Source organism: Ovis canadensis, chromosome X, assembly GCF_042477335.2.
Source record: "Ovis canadensis isolate MfBH-ARS-UI-01 breed Bighorn chromosome X, ARS-UI_OviCan_v2, whole genome shotgun sequence".
NCBI lineage: Eukaryota > Metazoa > Chordata > Mammalia > Artiodactyla > Bovidae > Ovis > Ovis canadensis.
This window is the reverse complement of record NC_091727.1, coordinates 85,601,991-85,619,345: the sequence shown is the minus strand read 5'-3', so window position 1 is coordinate 85,619,345 and position 17,355 is coordinate 85,601,991.

Below are 17,355 nucleotides of genomic sequence, written 5' to 3'. Positions count from 1 at the left end.
CCTGGAGTTTGCTCAAATTCATGTCCATTGAGTCGATGATGCTGCCTAACCATTTCACCCTCTGTCACCCCCTTCTCCTCCTGCCCTCAATCTTTCTCAGCATCAGGGTCTTTTCCAGTGAGTCAGCTCTTTGCATCAGGTGGCCTAAATATTGGAGCTTCAGCTTCAGCATCAGTTCTTCCAATGAGTATTCAGAATTGATTTCGTTTACGATTGACTAGTTTGATCTTGCTGTCCAAAGGACTCTCAAGAGTCTTCTCTAGCACCACAATTTGAAACCACCAATTCTTTGATGCTCAGCCTTCTTTATGGCCGAACTGTCACATCCATACATGACTACTGGAAAAACTGTAGCTTTGACTATACGGACCTTTGTCAGCAAAGAGATGTCTCTGCTTTTTATTATGCTATCTAGGTTTGCCATAGCTTTGTCATGTTAACATATATGCTATATATTTATATACACACTTTATACATAAAATATTAAAACACAATGGAGTATTACTCAGCCATTGAAAAGAATACATTTGAATCAGTTCTAATGAGGTGGATGAAAGTGGAGCCTATTATACAGAGTGAAGTAAGCCAGAAAGAAAAACACCAATACAGTATACTAACACATATATGTGGAATTTAGAAAGATGGTAACGATAACCCTGTATGCGAGACAGCAAAAGAGACACAGAGGTATAGAACAGTCTTTTGGACTTTGTGGGAGAGGGAGAAGGGAGAGGGTAGGATGATTTGGGAGAATGGCATTGAAACATGTATAATATCATATATAAAACGAATCACCAGTCTAGGTTCGATGCATGATACTGGATGCTTGGGGCTGGTGCACTGAGACGACCCAGAGGGATGGTACGGGGAGGGAGGAGGGAGGGGGGTTCAGGATAGGGAACATGTGTATACCTGTGGTGGATTCATGTTGATGTATGGCAAAACCAATACAATATTGTAAAGTAATTAACTTCCAACTAAGATAAATAAATTTATATTAAAAAAATATGTAGGACTTATAAGAACAAAACTCAAAAAACTTGCTGAGAAGAATCACATAAGATTTAGGAAAAGAAGTACCAGGACTTTCCTGGTGGTCCAGTGGTTAAGAATCTGCCTGCCAATGCAGGAGACATGGGTTCAATCCATGGTCTGGAAAGATCCTACATGCTGCGGGACAACTAGGCCCATGTGCCACAACTACTGAACCGGGAACTGCAACTACTGAAGCCCGTGTGCCTAGAGCCTGTGCTCGGCAAAAAGAGAAGCCACCACAATGAGAAGCTACTCAACACAGCTAGAGAGTAACCCCCACTTGCTGCAACCAGACAAAGTCCAAGTGCAGCAATGAAGACCCAGGGCAGCTAAAAATAAATCAACAAATAAATAAAATGAAAAATACACATATATAAAGAAATACCATTAGCTTGAATGAAAAGATTTATGTTGTAAAGATACCAGTTTCCTCCAAATTTAGTGCAATTACAACTGTGATATCAATGCTGTTATTTTTCTTTTGTAACTTTATGAAACTATTCCAGAGTTTTGATAGAAGAGTAAATAACTAATAATGAAATTATTGGGGGAGAGAAGTAGATATGATTGGGGGCAAAGTGTGAGAGGGTACTTGCCCTAGCCTATATTCCAGGTGTGTTAGAGTTACACTGGTCTTAGCAGTGTGTGGGTGGCATGAGGAGACAGGCTACACTAGAAACACAGGCAAGGATATATGATATAGACACAGCAGGACTGACACCTCGATCAGTGTGGTGTAGCTGTGGCTTCAGACTTGCTTTAGAGACAAATCTTCAGGATGGCTCTCTAGTCAGTAGGAGTAGGTGGTGATTCTTGAAGGCTGAGGGAATCTTAATTGTCCACATAAAATATATATTGGGGGGGGGAGTTGATTGATATTGTAGGGGCTCAAGTCCCCTTGTTTTTGTTGTTCAGTTGCTAAGTTGTGTCTGACTCTATGACCCCATGGACTGCATGCCAGGTTCCTCTGTTCTCCACTATCTCCCAGAATTTGCTCAAATTCATATCCATTAGCTACCCTTTCTCTTCAACTCAGGTGGAGAAATGATGATATTTCACAAACAGATTAAACAATTAGAAAAATGAAGCTAATCCTGAGCTTAAATATTAAACCAAATTCAATTCTGGACAGATTAAAAATTTACATGTTCACTAATGAAAACACAAAAATGGTGACAAGTCATTTATTTTGAAATGTTGAGGATGGAGAAAGCCTTTGCAAGGATGAAAGCAAAACGAGAGCACAGTCACATGCCAAGGACATGTGTACCAATGAGGCCACAGCAGTGTTGTTGACAGTGGAAAGAAAGCAATATAAATTGGAATCAGAAAGAAGTGGGAAATAAGGAAGTATTGGTTCAGTCATACTTTGTTTCGTGCTGACAAAGAAAGATGCCCGCTGGATCATGAGATTTTGATAAGGGGGAAAAATAGTGGAAAAAAGCATACATAAGAATAAATCTGAACTACTGAAATGATTCTCGCCAGGCAATGAGATTATGGGTAATTTTTAACTTTCTTGTTTATACATGTTTTTCCTCAATGTTTTTATAATGTATATACTATGACTTTTACAATCAATTAAAATGTTCTTTAAATTAACAAAAATCTTTACATCACATAAACTAAATGATGTAAAATTGGATTTATAGAGTGAAAAACAGGAGGGTAATAAATGCAAATTTTAATAGTGGTTTTCTCTATCTGGTGGGACTGCGACTGGTTCTTTCTGAAATTGCCCAATGGGAGCATATACTTTCATAATCAGAACTGAGAAAAATATGTACAACTCCTGGGCTAGATGGTAGGAAATGAGATGAGAAAGTCAGGAAGGAGCTGAGGCTACAGAGAGGATCTGGCTGGGGAGGCAGACAGACCACCATGAAACATGAATGAATCAGCAAAATGGCACATCGGCAAATGCTCTGAAGGCAAGAAACCAGGGATTGGGAAGGAACTCAGAGTAGGGAGAGGTGGCCTCATCCAAACTCACTTTCCTGTCACCCTCTCATGGCCCTAGTTCCTTGAGGATCAGGCAGCCAGCACAGAAATGGAATGCTCTGTTTGGAGGAGCCAGTTCCATACCACAGCCAAGCAGTTGTATAGCTTGAAGCTGGGCCTTAAGGTGGCGAGGGGAGGTAGGAGGGGAGTGGGACAGTGGAAGATTCTAATCCCTCACCAGAACCAGGAAAGTAGATGAGAGACTCCTTTAACTTCTAGGAACCAACGGCTATGGGGACCAGGTGGGGAGATGGTGCCCAGGCAGTAAATCAAATATGATCAGTGAGATGAACTACATTCCCTGAGCAGCAGTCCAAACTGGCCAACTTCTGGGAGTTGCAAAGCCTGCTTTAGGGCCTGCAGGCTTTTAAAAAAGATTTATTGGAGTTTATTTGCTTGACACTTTTGTGTCAGTTTCTGCCATACAGAAAAGTAAGTCAGCGATAAGTATACATGTGCGTGTGTGCTAAGTCACTTTAGTTGTGTCCAACTCTTTGTGGCCCCATGGACTGTAGCCTGCCAGGCTCCTCTGTCCATGGGATTTCCCAGGCAACAATACTGGAATGGGTTGCCTTGCCCTTCTCCAGGGGATCTTCCCTACCCAGGGATCAAACCCATGTCTCTTGCATCTCCTGCATTGGCAGGCAGATTCTTCACCACTAGTGCCACCTGGGAAGACTTATATGCATACATATATCCCCTCTTTTTTGAATTTCCTTCCCATTCAGGTCACTACTACACTGAGTAGAGTTCCTTGTGCTATAGAGTTGGTGCTTATAGTCACCTGTTTTATACAAAGTAGTGTATCTGTGTCAATCCCCAATTCCTAATGCATCCCACTTTCCCCCCTCTGTAACCAATACATTTGTTCTCTACATCTGTGTCTCTATTTATGCTTTGGAAATAAGATCATCTATATTTTTTTTCTAAATTCCACATGTATAAGTCAATATAGGATATTTCTTTTTCTCTTTCCGACTTACTCCACTCTCCATGACAGTCTCTAGGTCCATCCACATCTCTGCAAATGACACAATTTTGTTCATTTTTATGGCTGAGGAATATTCGATTGTAAGTATGTGTTATGTCTTTGGGCTTCCCTGGTAGCTCATTTGGTTAAGAATCTGCGTGCAATGCAAGAGACCAAAGTTTGATCCCTGGGTGGGGAAGATCCCCTGGAGAAGGAAATAGCAGCCCACTTCAGTATTCTTGCCTGGAGAATCCCATGGACAGAGGAGCCTGGCAGGCTACAGTCCATGGGATCACCAAGTGTCAGCCATGACTTAATGACTAAAACACTACCACCACATCTTTATCCATTCCTGTGTTTATTAACACTTAGTTTATGTCCATGTCCTGGCTATTGCAAATAGTGCTTCAATGAACATTGAGGTGCATTTATCTTTTTATGATTTTCTCTGAGAGTATTCCCAAGAGTGGGATTGCTGGGTCGTATATTAGTTCTAGTTGTATATTTTTAAGGAACATCTATAGTGTTCTCTGTAGAGGTTGTATCAATTTACATTCCCACCAACAGTGTAAGAGGGTTCCCTTTTCTCCACATCCTCTCCAGCATTTATCACTTGTACATTTTCTTTGATGATGGCTGTTCTGACCAGTGTGAGGTGATACCCCATTGTAGTTTTGATTAGCATTTCTCTAATAATTAGTGATGTTGACCATCTTTTCATGTTGTTGGTCATCTGTATGTCTTCTTTGGAGAAATATCTATTAGGTCTTCTGCCCATTTTTTAAATGAGCGTTTTTTTTTTTAATACTGAGCTGTTTGTATATTTTGATTAATCCTTTGTCAGTTGCTCCATTTGCAAATATTTTCTCCCCTTCTGAGGGTTGTCTTTTTGTCTTGTTTATGGTTCCCTTTGCTGTGCAAAATCTTTTGAGTTTCATTAGGTCCTATCTGTTATTTTTGTTATTATTTTCATTACTCTAGGCAGTGGGTCAAAGAGGATCCTGCCGTGATTTATGTCTTAAATGTTTTCTGCCTATGTTTTCCTCTAAGAGTTTTATAGTGTCTAGCCTTACATGTGGGTCTCTAATTCATTTTGAGTTAATTTTTGTGTATGGTGTTAAGAAGAGTTCTAATTTCATTCTTTTACATGTAGCTGCCCAGTTTCACCAGCACCACTTATTGAAGAGGCTTTCCCTTTTTTCTTGATGAGTCTGGCTAAAGGTTTATCAATTTTGTTCATCTTCTCAAAGAATCAGCTTTTAGTTTCATTCATCTTTGCTATTCTTTTCTTCATTTCTGTTTAATTTTTTCTGCTCTGATATTTATGATTTCTTTCATTCTACTAACTTTGGGTTTTTTTGTTCTTCTATCTGCAGTTGCTGTAGTACACCTAACATCTAACACTTAAGGTTATGTTCTTTATGTGAGATTTTTTTCTTGTTTCTTGAGATAGGATTGTATTGCTATAGACTTTCCTCTTAGAACTATACCCTGGTGGCTCAGATGGTAAAGAGTCTGCCTGCAATGCAAGATATCCAGGTTCAATCCCTGGGTTGGGAAGATCTCCTGGAGAAGGAAATGGCAACCCATTCCAGTATTCTTGCCTGGAAAATCCCATAGGTGGAGGAGCCTGAAGAGTCGGACATGACTGAAGCAACTTCATTTCATTTCATTTCCCTCTTAGAACTGCTTTTGCTGCATCCCATAGGTTTGGCATTGTCATGTTTTTGTTGCCATTTTTTCATTGTATTTTGATTTCCTCAGTGATCTCTTTGTTATTTAGTAGCATATTGTTTAGTCACCATGTGTTTGTGTTTTTTACAGTTATTTTCCTGTAGTTGATTTCTAATCTCATGGTGCTGTGGTTGGAAGAGATGCTTGAAATGATTTCAATTTTCTTAAATTTATTGAGGCTTGATTTGTGACCCAAGATGTGATCTATCCTGTAGACTATTCCATGTGCACTTGAGAAGAAATTGCATTCTTCTGCTTTCAGATGGAATGTCCTACAAATATCAACTAAGTCTATTTGGTCTAATGTGCCATTTAAGGATTGTGTTTCCTTATTAATTTTCTGTGTGGATGCTCGTCCATTGGTATAAGTGGGGTGTTAAGGTCCCCCACTATTATTTTGTTACTGTCAATTTCCCCTTTTATGACTATTAGCATTTGCCTTCTGTATTGAGGTGCTCCTATGTTTGGTGCAGAAATATTTACAATTGTTATATCATCTTCTTGGATTGATCCCTTGATCATTATGTAGTGTCCTTTCTTGTCTCTTGCAGTAATCTTTAAAGTCTATTTCGTCTAATAGGAGTATTGCTAGTCTAGCTTTCTTTTGATTTCCATTTGCATGGAATATACTTTTCTATTCCCTCACTTTCAGTCTGCATGTGTCACTAGAGCTGAAGTGAGTGTCTTGTAGACAGCATATACATGGGTCTTATTTTTATATCCATTCAGCCAGTTTGTGTTTTTTGGTGGAAGCATTTAATCCATTTACATTTAAGGTAATTGTTAGTATGTATGCCCCCATTACCATTTTCTTAATTGTTTTGAGTTTGTGTTTGTAGATCTTTTCCTTCTTGTTTGTTTTCCGCCTAGAGAAGTTCCTGTAGTATTTATTGTAAAGCTGGCTTGGCAGTGCTGAGTTCTCTTACCTACTCAGTTGCAGGGGGATTTATCTTATCCTCTCAGGTGTCCACTGTCTTCTGCTAATATTGAGCAGGTGCTCTGTGAAGACTGTTTCATTTGTAGATGTATTCTTAATGTACTTGTGAGGAGAGACAAATTCCACATCACCCTATTCCACCATCTTGACTCCTCCCTCCCTGCAGGCTTAAAAAAAAATCATTATTTAAAGAAAGTCCCCTTCCCCAACACGCCTGAAGCCTCAGGTGCTGTGTGGGAAAACAGTGCCATCTGCAAGTCTCAGTCAAAAAGTTATTCAGATTATGAGACTGACACGCTGAAAGCTGTGGTACATATACACAATGGAGTATTACTCAGCCGTTAAAAAGAATTCATTTGAATCAGTTCTGATGAGATGGATGAAACTGGAGCCGATTATACAGAGTGAAGTAAGCCAGAAAGAAAAACACCAATACAGTATACTAACACATATATATGGAATTTAGAAAGATGGCAATGACGACCCTGTATGCAAGACAGGAAAAAAGACACAGATGTGTATAACGGACTTTTGGACTCAGAGGGAGAGGGAGAGGGTGGGATGATTTGGGAGAATGGCATTCTAACATGTATACTATCATGTAAGAATTGAATCGCCAGTCTATGTTTGACGCAGGATACAGCATGCTTGGGGCTGGTGCATGGGGATGACCCACAGAGATGTTATGGGGAGGGAGGTGGGAGGGGGGGTTCATGTTTGGGAACGCATGTAAGAATTAAAGATTTTAAAAGTAAAAAAAAAAGTTATTCAGGAGAGTTAGCCTTGGAATCAAATTTACTTTAATTTTACTTATATTTTTCTTCTTCTATAAATGCCTGAAAGATCTATGAGAAAAATCATCATCTGATGAAGTCTAATAGAGCTTTTTCAATAAGTACAAAATAAAAATTGTATGCACTAAGAAAGTATTGTATCATATCTTAATTGGAGGTATGGCTTAACTTCTAGGTCATGCAATTGATGTCATCTTAGATTTGATGTGTCTCCTTAAGACCAGAGGCTGGTGGCAAGTGACATCTATGATGCTTGGTGAGCATTCCTGTAAAGGTAGTGGCTCCAGGAGGCTCAATCTTTTCTGAAAGCATGATTCTGGTGCCCCACCTCCAATCATCAGAATTAGAGGCAAGCAATGTATCTGGACTTGAATTTGGAGCCCTCAAGCATGGTTGTCACAACTTGTATGATCATGGTATCCAGAGAGGAAAGAAGTGTGCTTACCAAGGATCATGGTGGCAGGTACCCTGCCCACAGTGTCCAGGAGAGGGCAACAGGGAAAATGAAGGGCAATAGGGCTAAGGGCTCTGGGAGCTTACTGCCTTAGCACCTTCCTGGCTTAGGCTGCATGTGTGTTATTGTTGTTGTTGTTCAGTGTCTGACTCTTTGCAACCCTGTGGACTGTAGCACACCAGGCTTCCCGCTCCTTCACTAACTCCTGGAGTTTGCTCAAACTCATGTCCATTGAGTCAGTGATGCCATCCAACCATTTCATCCTCTGTCACCCTCTTCTCCAAAGTATTGGAGCTTCAGCTTCAGCATCAGTCCTTCCAATGAATATTCAGGGTTGATTTCCTTTAGGATTAACTGGTTTAATCTCCTTCCTGTCCAAGGTTGGGACAAAAAGGATGTGTGGATATGATGAGCCATATAATGGCCATCCAGCCTTGGCTTTGGTTCCTCAGCCCTGAACAACCTGGTCAACCCAGGTTACCCTGTTCAGACCTCTCAGGACCCCTGGCCCAGGTCTTGAGATGCTTTTGCTGGGTCTTAGGGTTTCTGAAGGCTCCTAGGGTTTCACATGTGCTTGCTTACTTCACATGCCAAATCTGAGGTTAGACTGCTTCCTCTTACAGTCCATCCTCTGGGAGTCATCTGCTGAGGGAAGGGGATGTGAAAGGGAGAGGCAAGGAGCACTTCTCAAACAGAAAGTCAAGATCAGAGCTGTGTTTCTGAAAGTGCGGCTCACCCAGGGGCCCACATCCACATCACAGAACCACCAGCACACTGGATATTGGGTAAGCATGCAGACTTTGGGCTCACCGTCAGGCCTACTGCTTCTGTATGGGATACAGAGCAAGACATGAGAACTGCCATGATCAAAAAGCATACTAGAGGATTCTTGTGCATCATAGTCTTTGAGAAATTTTGGTCTGGGTTTCTTCTACCCTTAGCTGGGGAAGATGATCAAAGGGAAAATGACTGTTCAACAAAAGGGAGGAAATTCCACTGCCAGGGTAGGGGTGCTGGGGACCTTTCAGTCACTGAGGGATCTTTTTCTTCCTCTCACAAAAGGACCAACCTCTAATTCCAGGTAGTTCCTCTGCTGCCTTCAATCTCCCAGTGCTCTAGACCATCAAACCCTGGATTCCCCAAGGATCACTCTGGGCCACATGGAGGAAGATTCTCAGAGGTAGCTGGAGAGGCACAAGCTGGTCTAACAGCCCTAGACCTGCAAGTTCAGGATCAATAGGCTCTCTTCTTGTTTCACTTCCCCTTCCAGAGTTTGTCAAAAGGACATCAGAGCTTGTCAGGAATGTTCCAAGGTCCAGGGTGAGGGCCATGCTGGTAAGGATAGAACTTCCCTTGTGATGGTTTGCATACTTCCAGGCTGGATGAAAGAAAATCAACCCAGAAGCACCCCCTGTGCCACACCATTTGCCCCAGACTAGTGTAATTTTTTAGTAGGTGTTGATTGAGACACTGTTGAACCTGGCTCTGTGCTAAGCTCTTGGCTTGCATTGTCTCAATCAGTCTTGACAAGGATTTTTGAAACTGAGATTATCATTCCCATGATATATATGAGAGACCTGAGGCCTGGAGAGGTAAATTCACTGCTCAAGGCACCCAGTTAGCAAATAGTAAGGCTGACTTTGAACCCAGATGGTCTGACTTCAGAGCAGGATGAAGTGAGGAGCAGGCAGAGGTGCTGAGGAGGATGTAAGTGGTCAGGAATAGGAGCTAGAAGAGAAGCTTGGTGAGGAGGAAGGAGGAGGCAGGAGATGGAGTGCAGTCTGAGCGAGGTGATGGGTGGTATTGGGGTGGGACTCAGGAATAGATCATGGACCAGCTGAGAGTTGAGGAATATGATGGATGTCATTGGGGGCTGTTCTGAGGTCAAGGCCAGGAAGAAGGTGAAGGTCAGAGATGAGGTTGGAATGGGGAGACTCTGGGGGAGTGATTGGAGCTCTCTAATGTCACCATGAGCTGGCCTGGAGAACCCCACCAGGCCGGGGTTAGAATCAGGATGAGGTAACAATCAGTGTAGTAGTCCCCCTTCCCAGCTTTGCACCTCTGCCAATTGCCTTGTTAGGTCTTTTCCATGTTTGCTAGTTTATTGGCTCTCTCTTCCAACCAGAAGGGAATCAGGGCACAGACTTAGTCTGTTTGATTCACCTTTATGTCACCAGCATGAGGCATAATTCATGGAACATAATAGGTGCCCAATAAATGCTCAGGGGGCAAGGCTCAGGGGAGTGATGCTGGATTAGAACATGGGATTTGGCTCTCACTAGAGTGTAGGCTCAGGTGGGGTGATCTCCAGAACAAATGAGTTTGAAGGAGGGGTGAGGCCCTGGGAAGAGCTGAAGGGCACAGTGCGGTGCCCCCCAGGTTCACAAAGAGTCCAAGGAATAGAGTGAGGTGTTGGGGAGGAGGTAAGGCTTCAAGGTCTATGGTACAGTTCAGTTCAGTCGCTCAGTCGTGTCTGACTCTTTGCGACCCCATGAATCGCAGCATGCCAGGCCTCCCTGTCCATCACCAACTCCCGGAGTTCACTCAGATTCACGTCCATCGAGTCAGTGATGCCATCCAGCCATCTCATCCTCGGTCGTCCGCTTCTTCTCCTGCCCTCAATCCCTCCCAGCATCAGAGTCTTTTCCAATGAGTCAACTCTTCGTGTGAGGTGGCCAAAGTACTGGAGTTTCAGCTTTAGCATCATTCCTTCCAAAGAAATCCCAGGGCTGATCTCCTTCAGAATGGACTGGTTGGATCTCCTTGCAGTCCAAGGGACTCTCAAGAGTCTTCTCCAACACCACAGTTCAAAAGCATCAATTCTTCGGTGCTCAGCCTTCTTCACAGTCCAACTCTCACATCCATGCCTGACCACTGGAAAAACCATAGCCTTGACTAGACGGACCTTTGTTGGCAAACTAATGTCTCCGCTTTTGAATATGCTATCTAGGTTGGTCATAACTTTTCTTCCAAGGAGTAAGAGTCTTTTAATTTCAAGGCTGCAGTCACCATCTGCAGTGATTTTGGAGCCCCCCAAAAATAAAGTCTGACACTGCTTCCACTGTTTCCCCATCTATTTCCCATGAAGTGATGGGACCGGATGCCATGATCTTCATTTTCTGAATGTTGAGCTTTAAGCCAACTTTTTCACTCTCCTCTTTCACTTCCATCAAGAGGCTTTTTAGTTCCTCTTCACTTTCTGCCATAAGGGTGATGTCATCTGCATATATGGGGTTATTGATATTTCTCCCAGCTTCAAGGGCTATGGTACAAGAGCTCCTTAAATATATGCCTTTTTGCTGATTTCAGTGTCCACGTAGATGATTCAACTCCTTGGTCTCTCAGTCCATTGACTCTTTCTCTTCTCTCTACCTATCACAGCCACTTACTTCTCTGGTCATATCCTAATACCTTGCCTTATCTGTCACCACCACCCTTCCATAATTGCCATTATATCCTGCTGTCCCAAAGCCAGCTCATTCCTTTTAGTTCTACAAGAACTGCAACAATCCTCCAACTCCAGCCACCACCGGGAACCCTTCAGACAGCCATACTTTTTTTCCTGCCTTTTACTAGACCCTGACTCTATCCTTCTCTTCCCTTCTTACCCAATCTTGCCTACAATCCAAGATCAGTCATCAAAATCTCTCTTTTGAATCCACTCAAAACTCCTACGTCCCACTGCCATTTCTTTGTACTCAACTAGCAAAACTCGGCCCTGATAAAATCCAACTTTCCACCTACTCTGTGAAGTTCAACATGACTGGAGAAAACCGTGCAGACATGCTGAGTAATTTCACTTTAAATGAATGGTCATTAAGCCTCAAGTGAGCCCTTTACGCCACCCAGCAATCCTGTTATATTTCCATAGAATATCCAGCTCTCCATCAACTGCTGGCGCCCGTCTCTCACCCTTACTCCCAGCTGATGGCCTGATTTCCTGTTTCAATGAGAAAATAGGATGCATCAGAAGAGAGCTGCTCTGAGCTCCAGCATCACATCTCCCACCTACGTGCATCTTGGCATGTCTCTCTGGCATCATCAATTGTTCCCTCTTTACTGGCTCATTAGCACACATATGTTGCTATGCTGTAATTTCTCCCATATTAAAACAAACAACAACAAAAAAAAAACACTTTCATATGGTCCCCATGTAACCCTACAATTACCAGTTTCCCGCTTCTCTGCTCTCCTTTACAACACAACTCCTCAAAAGAACTGCCAGTGGCTACTCATTGGCATTTCTCTTTTTCCACTGTAGATTGAAAGCATTCTCAGCTGCCTTGTTTCCCCATGTCTCTCTGGAAATTGCTCCTAAAGGTCACCATTGATCTCCATGTTGCTGCAATTCTTTGGCCTCTTCTTATTTGTCCAGCCAATAGGGCTTGAGGAACGCATGGGTCCCTCCTTCTTGATACACCTTCTTCAGTTGTTTCCACCTTCTCCTAGTTTCCCCCGCTGCCTCACTGATCACTCGTTTATTTGCTGTTTCCTTCTGAGCTATTGACCTTCTAGATGTTTGCCTGCCCAGGGCTTGGTTCTTGGGTTGCTTTTCTTTTTCTACACTCACTCTTTTGTTGATCTCATCCAGTCTCATGACTTTTAATATGGATTAGATGCTAATTATTCTCCTATTATATCTCCAGCCTTGATGTCACCCTTGAACTCCGGGCTTCTCTAAACAACACCATTGCCGTCTTCCTTAATTCAGTTCATGTACTTCCATCCTTCTTGTTTCTCTGAATAAAATCCTGAGAGCTGTCCTTGACTCCTGTCTTTCTATCATAGCCCAATACCAATCTGTCATCAAATTCTAGTACTCTACCATCAAAATGGACCCCGAATCTGCTTACCTCCCACCACCTCTGCTGCATGACCTAGTGGGAGCCGCCATGACCTCGCACTTGGATTATTTCAGTTAATCTCGCATGTCCCTAAATAGTCTGCTTCTGCCCTTGTCTCTTTATATTACTCTAGCAGTCAAAGTCCTTACAATGGCTTTCAAGGCCCTGCATGGTTGCTTGCCACACCCATTGTGGCATGTCTGATCTCATCCCCTACAATCTTCCTCTCTCACTTGCTCTACTTCAGCACACTGATCTCTTGATTGACCCTAGGACATGTGAAAACTGTTGCTTCAGGGCAGAGGGTGTTTGCATACAGTGGTTGTGGAAGACCTCACTGAGAAGATGGCACTTGAGCCAAGACTCTTCTCTGCTTCATTTTTCTCAACACCCAATACCCTGTATATTTGACTTCTTTGGAGGTTTTTTTTTTTGTTTTTTTTTTTGTTTTTGTTTTTGTTTGTTTTTGGTCTCAGTTCCATGAGGGTAGGAGTTAATGTTTATTTTGTTGGCTTCTGTAATCCTGCATTCTAGAACAGTCCTTAGTACATATTAGCACTGAGTGAATACCTGACATCTTTGTATGCAGAGCGCCACAGACTGGGTGGCGTAAACAAGAGATATTTGCTTTCTCACAGATTTGAAGGCCAGAAGTCTGAGATCAAGATGTCATCAGTGTTGATTTATTCAGAGGTCTCTCTTCTTGGTTTGTTAGTGGCAGCCTTCTTCCTGTGTTCTCACATGGTCTCTCTCTGTGTATATCTGTGTCCTGATCATCTTTAAAAAAAAAAAAAAAACTTTTGATTTATTTTTTCATTTATTCATTTATTTTTGGCTGAACTGGATCTTCATTGCTTTGCTCAGGCTTTCTCTAGTTGTGCATAGTGGGGGACTACTCTTCACTTCAGTGCTCTGGTTTCTCATTGGGGTGGCTTCTCTTGTTGCAGAGCACAGGCTCTAGGCACATGGGCCCAGTAGTTGCGGTGCACAGGTTTAGTTGCTTCACAGCATATGGAATCTTCCCAGACCAGGGATCAAACCTATGTCGCCTACACTGGCAGGCAGATTCTTATCCACTGAGCCATCTGGGAAGTCTGACTATCTCTTCTTATAAGGACAATAGTCAGATAGGAGTTGACTCCACACTAAAGACCTAACTTTACCTTAATAGCCTCTGCAAAGACCTTGTCTCCAAATATGGTCATATTCTGAGGGGGTTCCCTTGTGGCTTAGTTGGTAAAGAATCCGCCTGCAATGCGGGAGACTTGGGTTCAATCCCTGGGTTGGGAAGATCCCCTGGAGAAAGGAAAGGCTAACCACTCCAGTATTCTGCCTTAGATAATCCAATAGACTGTACAGTCCATGGGTTCTCAAAGAGTTGGACGTGACTGAGCGACTTTCACTTCACTTCACTTCTGAGGGGATTAGACTTCAACATACGAATTTGAGAGGGGGGTGTAATCCAGTGCATAATATTAGATTAATTTATTGATCAGTGTACAGAGATGGATTGAGACACTGATGGAGTAAGGATCATTGTTAGGCTCAGGAATACAGCAAGGCTTGGTGAGGACATAAGAGATTGGCGGGCAACAGAGCTCATAGGAGGGCTCAATTCTGGGCTGGATGACAATGGGGTAGAGTGATGTGCCAGGGTTGAATGAGACTGGAAGAGAGTACTTCTCTCAGCAAAAGGGAGAGGCCATGGCGAGGAAGATGATGGAGTCAATGCAGTTGAGGGGTGAAGAAAGGAGAGACTGGCCAATGTGGGCAGAAGGGAGGAGGGAAGGAGTCAAAGACTGGTTGGGTGGTTGAGACCTTGGGATGGGATCCTGGGGATATTGGGAATGTCCTTGATGGGCAGGGTCATCCATATTCTTTGATGGGCCCAGTGAAAAATTCAGATCTCTTACTCAAAAAGTATTAATAATTTTAAATGGTGACAGCAGAGCCTTGAACCAAACACAGGGAACCCTTCTAGACATTGAACCCTGTCCAACTCCATTGGTCCAATAGCCATGGACCTGGTCCTGCCAGATGGGCTCTGGATCAGAAATGGAGACAGTTTAGAGGTTCAGATCAGGTTGGGGTGGAAGATCTAGCCTCTTGTGTTGTATTGAGCATTTTTATATGATCTACCTTTTGCCATCTTTGTGTCTTATTAGCAACTATACCACACACATTTTTTGAAGCTGGGTCATCCCATGATGTACCCTACACATGTAATTTTCATGTGTGCCAAGGTGTGTTTGTCGAGATCACCAACGTACTAAGGGAGGCTGCTCATTGAATTTGATGGAGATGGAGGAGAAGTGAACATACACAAGAAGACCAGAGCAGGTCTAGAATTCAGGCAATGAAGATCTGAACTGTACAAGTAGCCTGGGAGAGGTTATAAATGAATTGTGATTTGATTGGAAAAAGAAAACCCCACGAAGTGCATCTAGCTGCCCAGTGCCTGGCCAAGGCAGAGAAACCAGTATCCCAGACCTTGCCATCCTGGTGCAGAAAGGGCTGTTCAGACCACGATTTACAAATGGGGCCAGAGGGAAGATTGCAGCCCTCCCCAGCCAGTCCTTGGGAGAGCCTGGAACCATCCTGAGGGGTGATGGAAAGCATTCTGAGGGAGACAAAATCTGGAAGAAGCCAGGACACAGGCTCCCACAAGGAGGATGCAGGGGCTGGGGCTGCTGGTGCTCTTGGGGCAATATCTTGGTGGTAGGTTGAAGGCTGACTCCCACTCCAGCTTCTCACTGCACCCTAGCCTCTCCTGCCTCTCTGCAAGAATCTACTGAGCCTGCTGTGGATGTGCCTCTCTGTTGGATGCTAGGGACACATGAACAGACAAGGTCCCTGGCCTCAAGATAGAAGAGGCAAGTGTGCAATGCCAGTGAGCAACCAAGGAACACAGCACAGCTGGATGTGGGCAAAAGCTAGCATGTGTCAGACTCATACAACAGGCACACTTGATGGGATTATCCCAATTTGCCCTCTTCCCCAAAATTGGAAGGCTCCCCAGGTAGCTCAAATGGTAAATAATCTGCCCACAATGCGGGAGACCTGGGTTTGATTCCTGGGTCAGGAAGATTCCCTGGAGAAGGGCATGGCAACCCACTCCAGTATTCTTGCCTGGAGTAGTCCATGGGCTCGCAGAGTTGGACATGACCGAGCAACTAACACAACCACCATTTGAGGCAGGTACCATTATCATCAGTCTCGTTTGACAGATGAGGAAACTGAGATGCAGACAGGTTAAGTCACTTGCTGAGAACTGATCTGTGGTACTGCCAAGAGATGACGCAGGCAGCATGCTGCAGACGCCCTGCTGTTACTCCCTCTTGCCCTTGGCACCCACAGAAGGCCCCACATTTATAGTCTCTGCAGACAGAGAGCTGGGAATGGAACAATCAACACAGGGCCGGGGTGGAGAATCCCTAAGACCTCAAGAGTAGAGATGTCATCTGAGCTCCTTGGGAAGAATGAATATAAGTGCACAGAGGCTGATGGTGGGAGGAAAGGAATTCTGGGTAGAGGGGGAACTAGAAGTAGACTGGCTTTGCTGCATCCAGAGGCGTAGCTGGGGCTTCTGGAAGACGGTGAAAGCCATGGACCTTCACCTCATCCTGAAAGCTTGTGAAGTCATCTGTGAAGATCAGGATGGAGGACACAGTGAAGGACTAGGGGACCCAGGAAGTGCGGTCCTGAAGAGCCCCAGACCATTTCCCCAAGAACTAGGGCCCAGGGTCTCGAACTCAGGGTGCCTTGAAATACATAGCCCTCTGGGCCCTGAAGGAGCTCCATTCGCAATCCTAGGTGAACTTGATTTTTTCCGCGGAAGCCCACTCAACAGGCCAGGGAGCCGGCCTTGCTGTCTTCCTTGGGGAGGGTTCAGATGGTCTGTGCTGAGCAAAGAAGGCTCCTGCAGCCTCGGAAGAGCAAGCCAGCCAGGAGAGGACTCTGCAAACAGGAGGCAGGGTTGGAGAGGAAAGCACCACTGGGGTGGGGGAAGGGGAGGAAGAGGGGACCGAGGCCCTGACCAAGGCTGCTTTCTGCCATTCCCCGCCCCCGGGGCTGAACCGGAAACAGCTGGGTGGTGGAAGCTTTCCTGCCAGGGCTGGTAGGTATTTCTCAGCCTGGAATGGGGGGCGAGGGTAGTTCCAGGGGACGTTTTCCAGGCTCATTATGCCCCCCAAACACCAAATTAGGGGGATGCATCAACTCCCTGGTGGGGCTGGGCTCCAGAGGTGCAGAGAACAAAGAGAGCCCCCCAGAATCCAGCATGCCTGATGGGCCTCTCCTGGGAGGCTTTGGCAACCTGGGCCCCAGAACTGGCCTGCCATCTGTCAGCCGCCCACCTCTCCTGGGTTCTCCCCGCACTTGTGTCAACCCTCTGCCACCAGCGTCCAGTCGGTCCTACTGAACCTCCCACAGGGCCCCCCACCCCCACCCGGCGCTCCCCTGACAGACCCAGAAGATTCCATCCTCGCCCATTTCTGTGCCCCAAGAGTCCCCAAGCCCATCTCTTCCTTTATTTCGTAGCAGCCCCCGAGAGGGCGGCGGGATTCTTCTCATTTCCCAGATTTGAC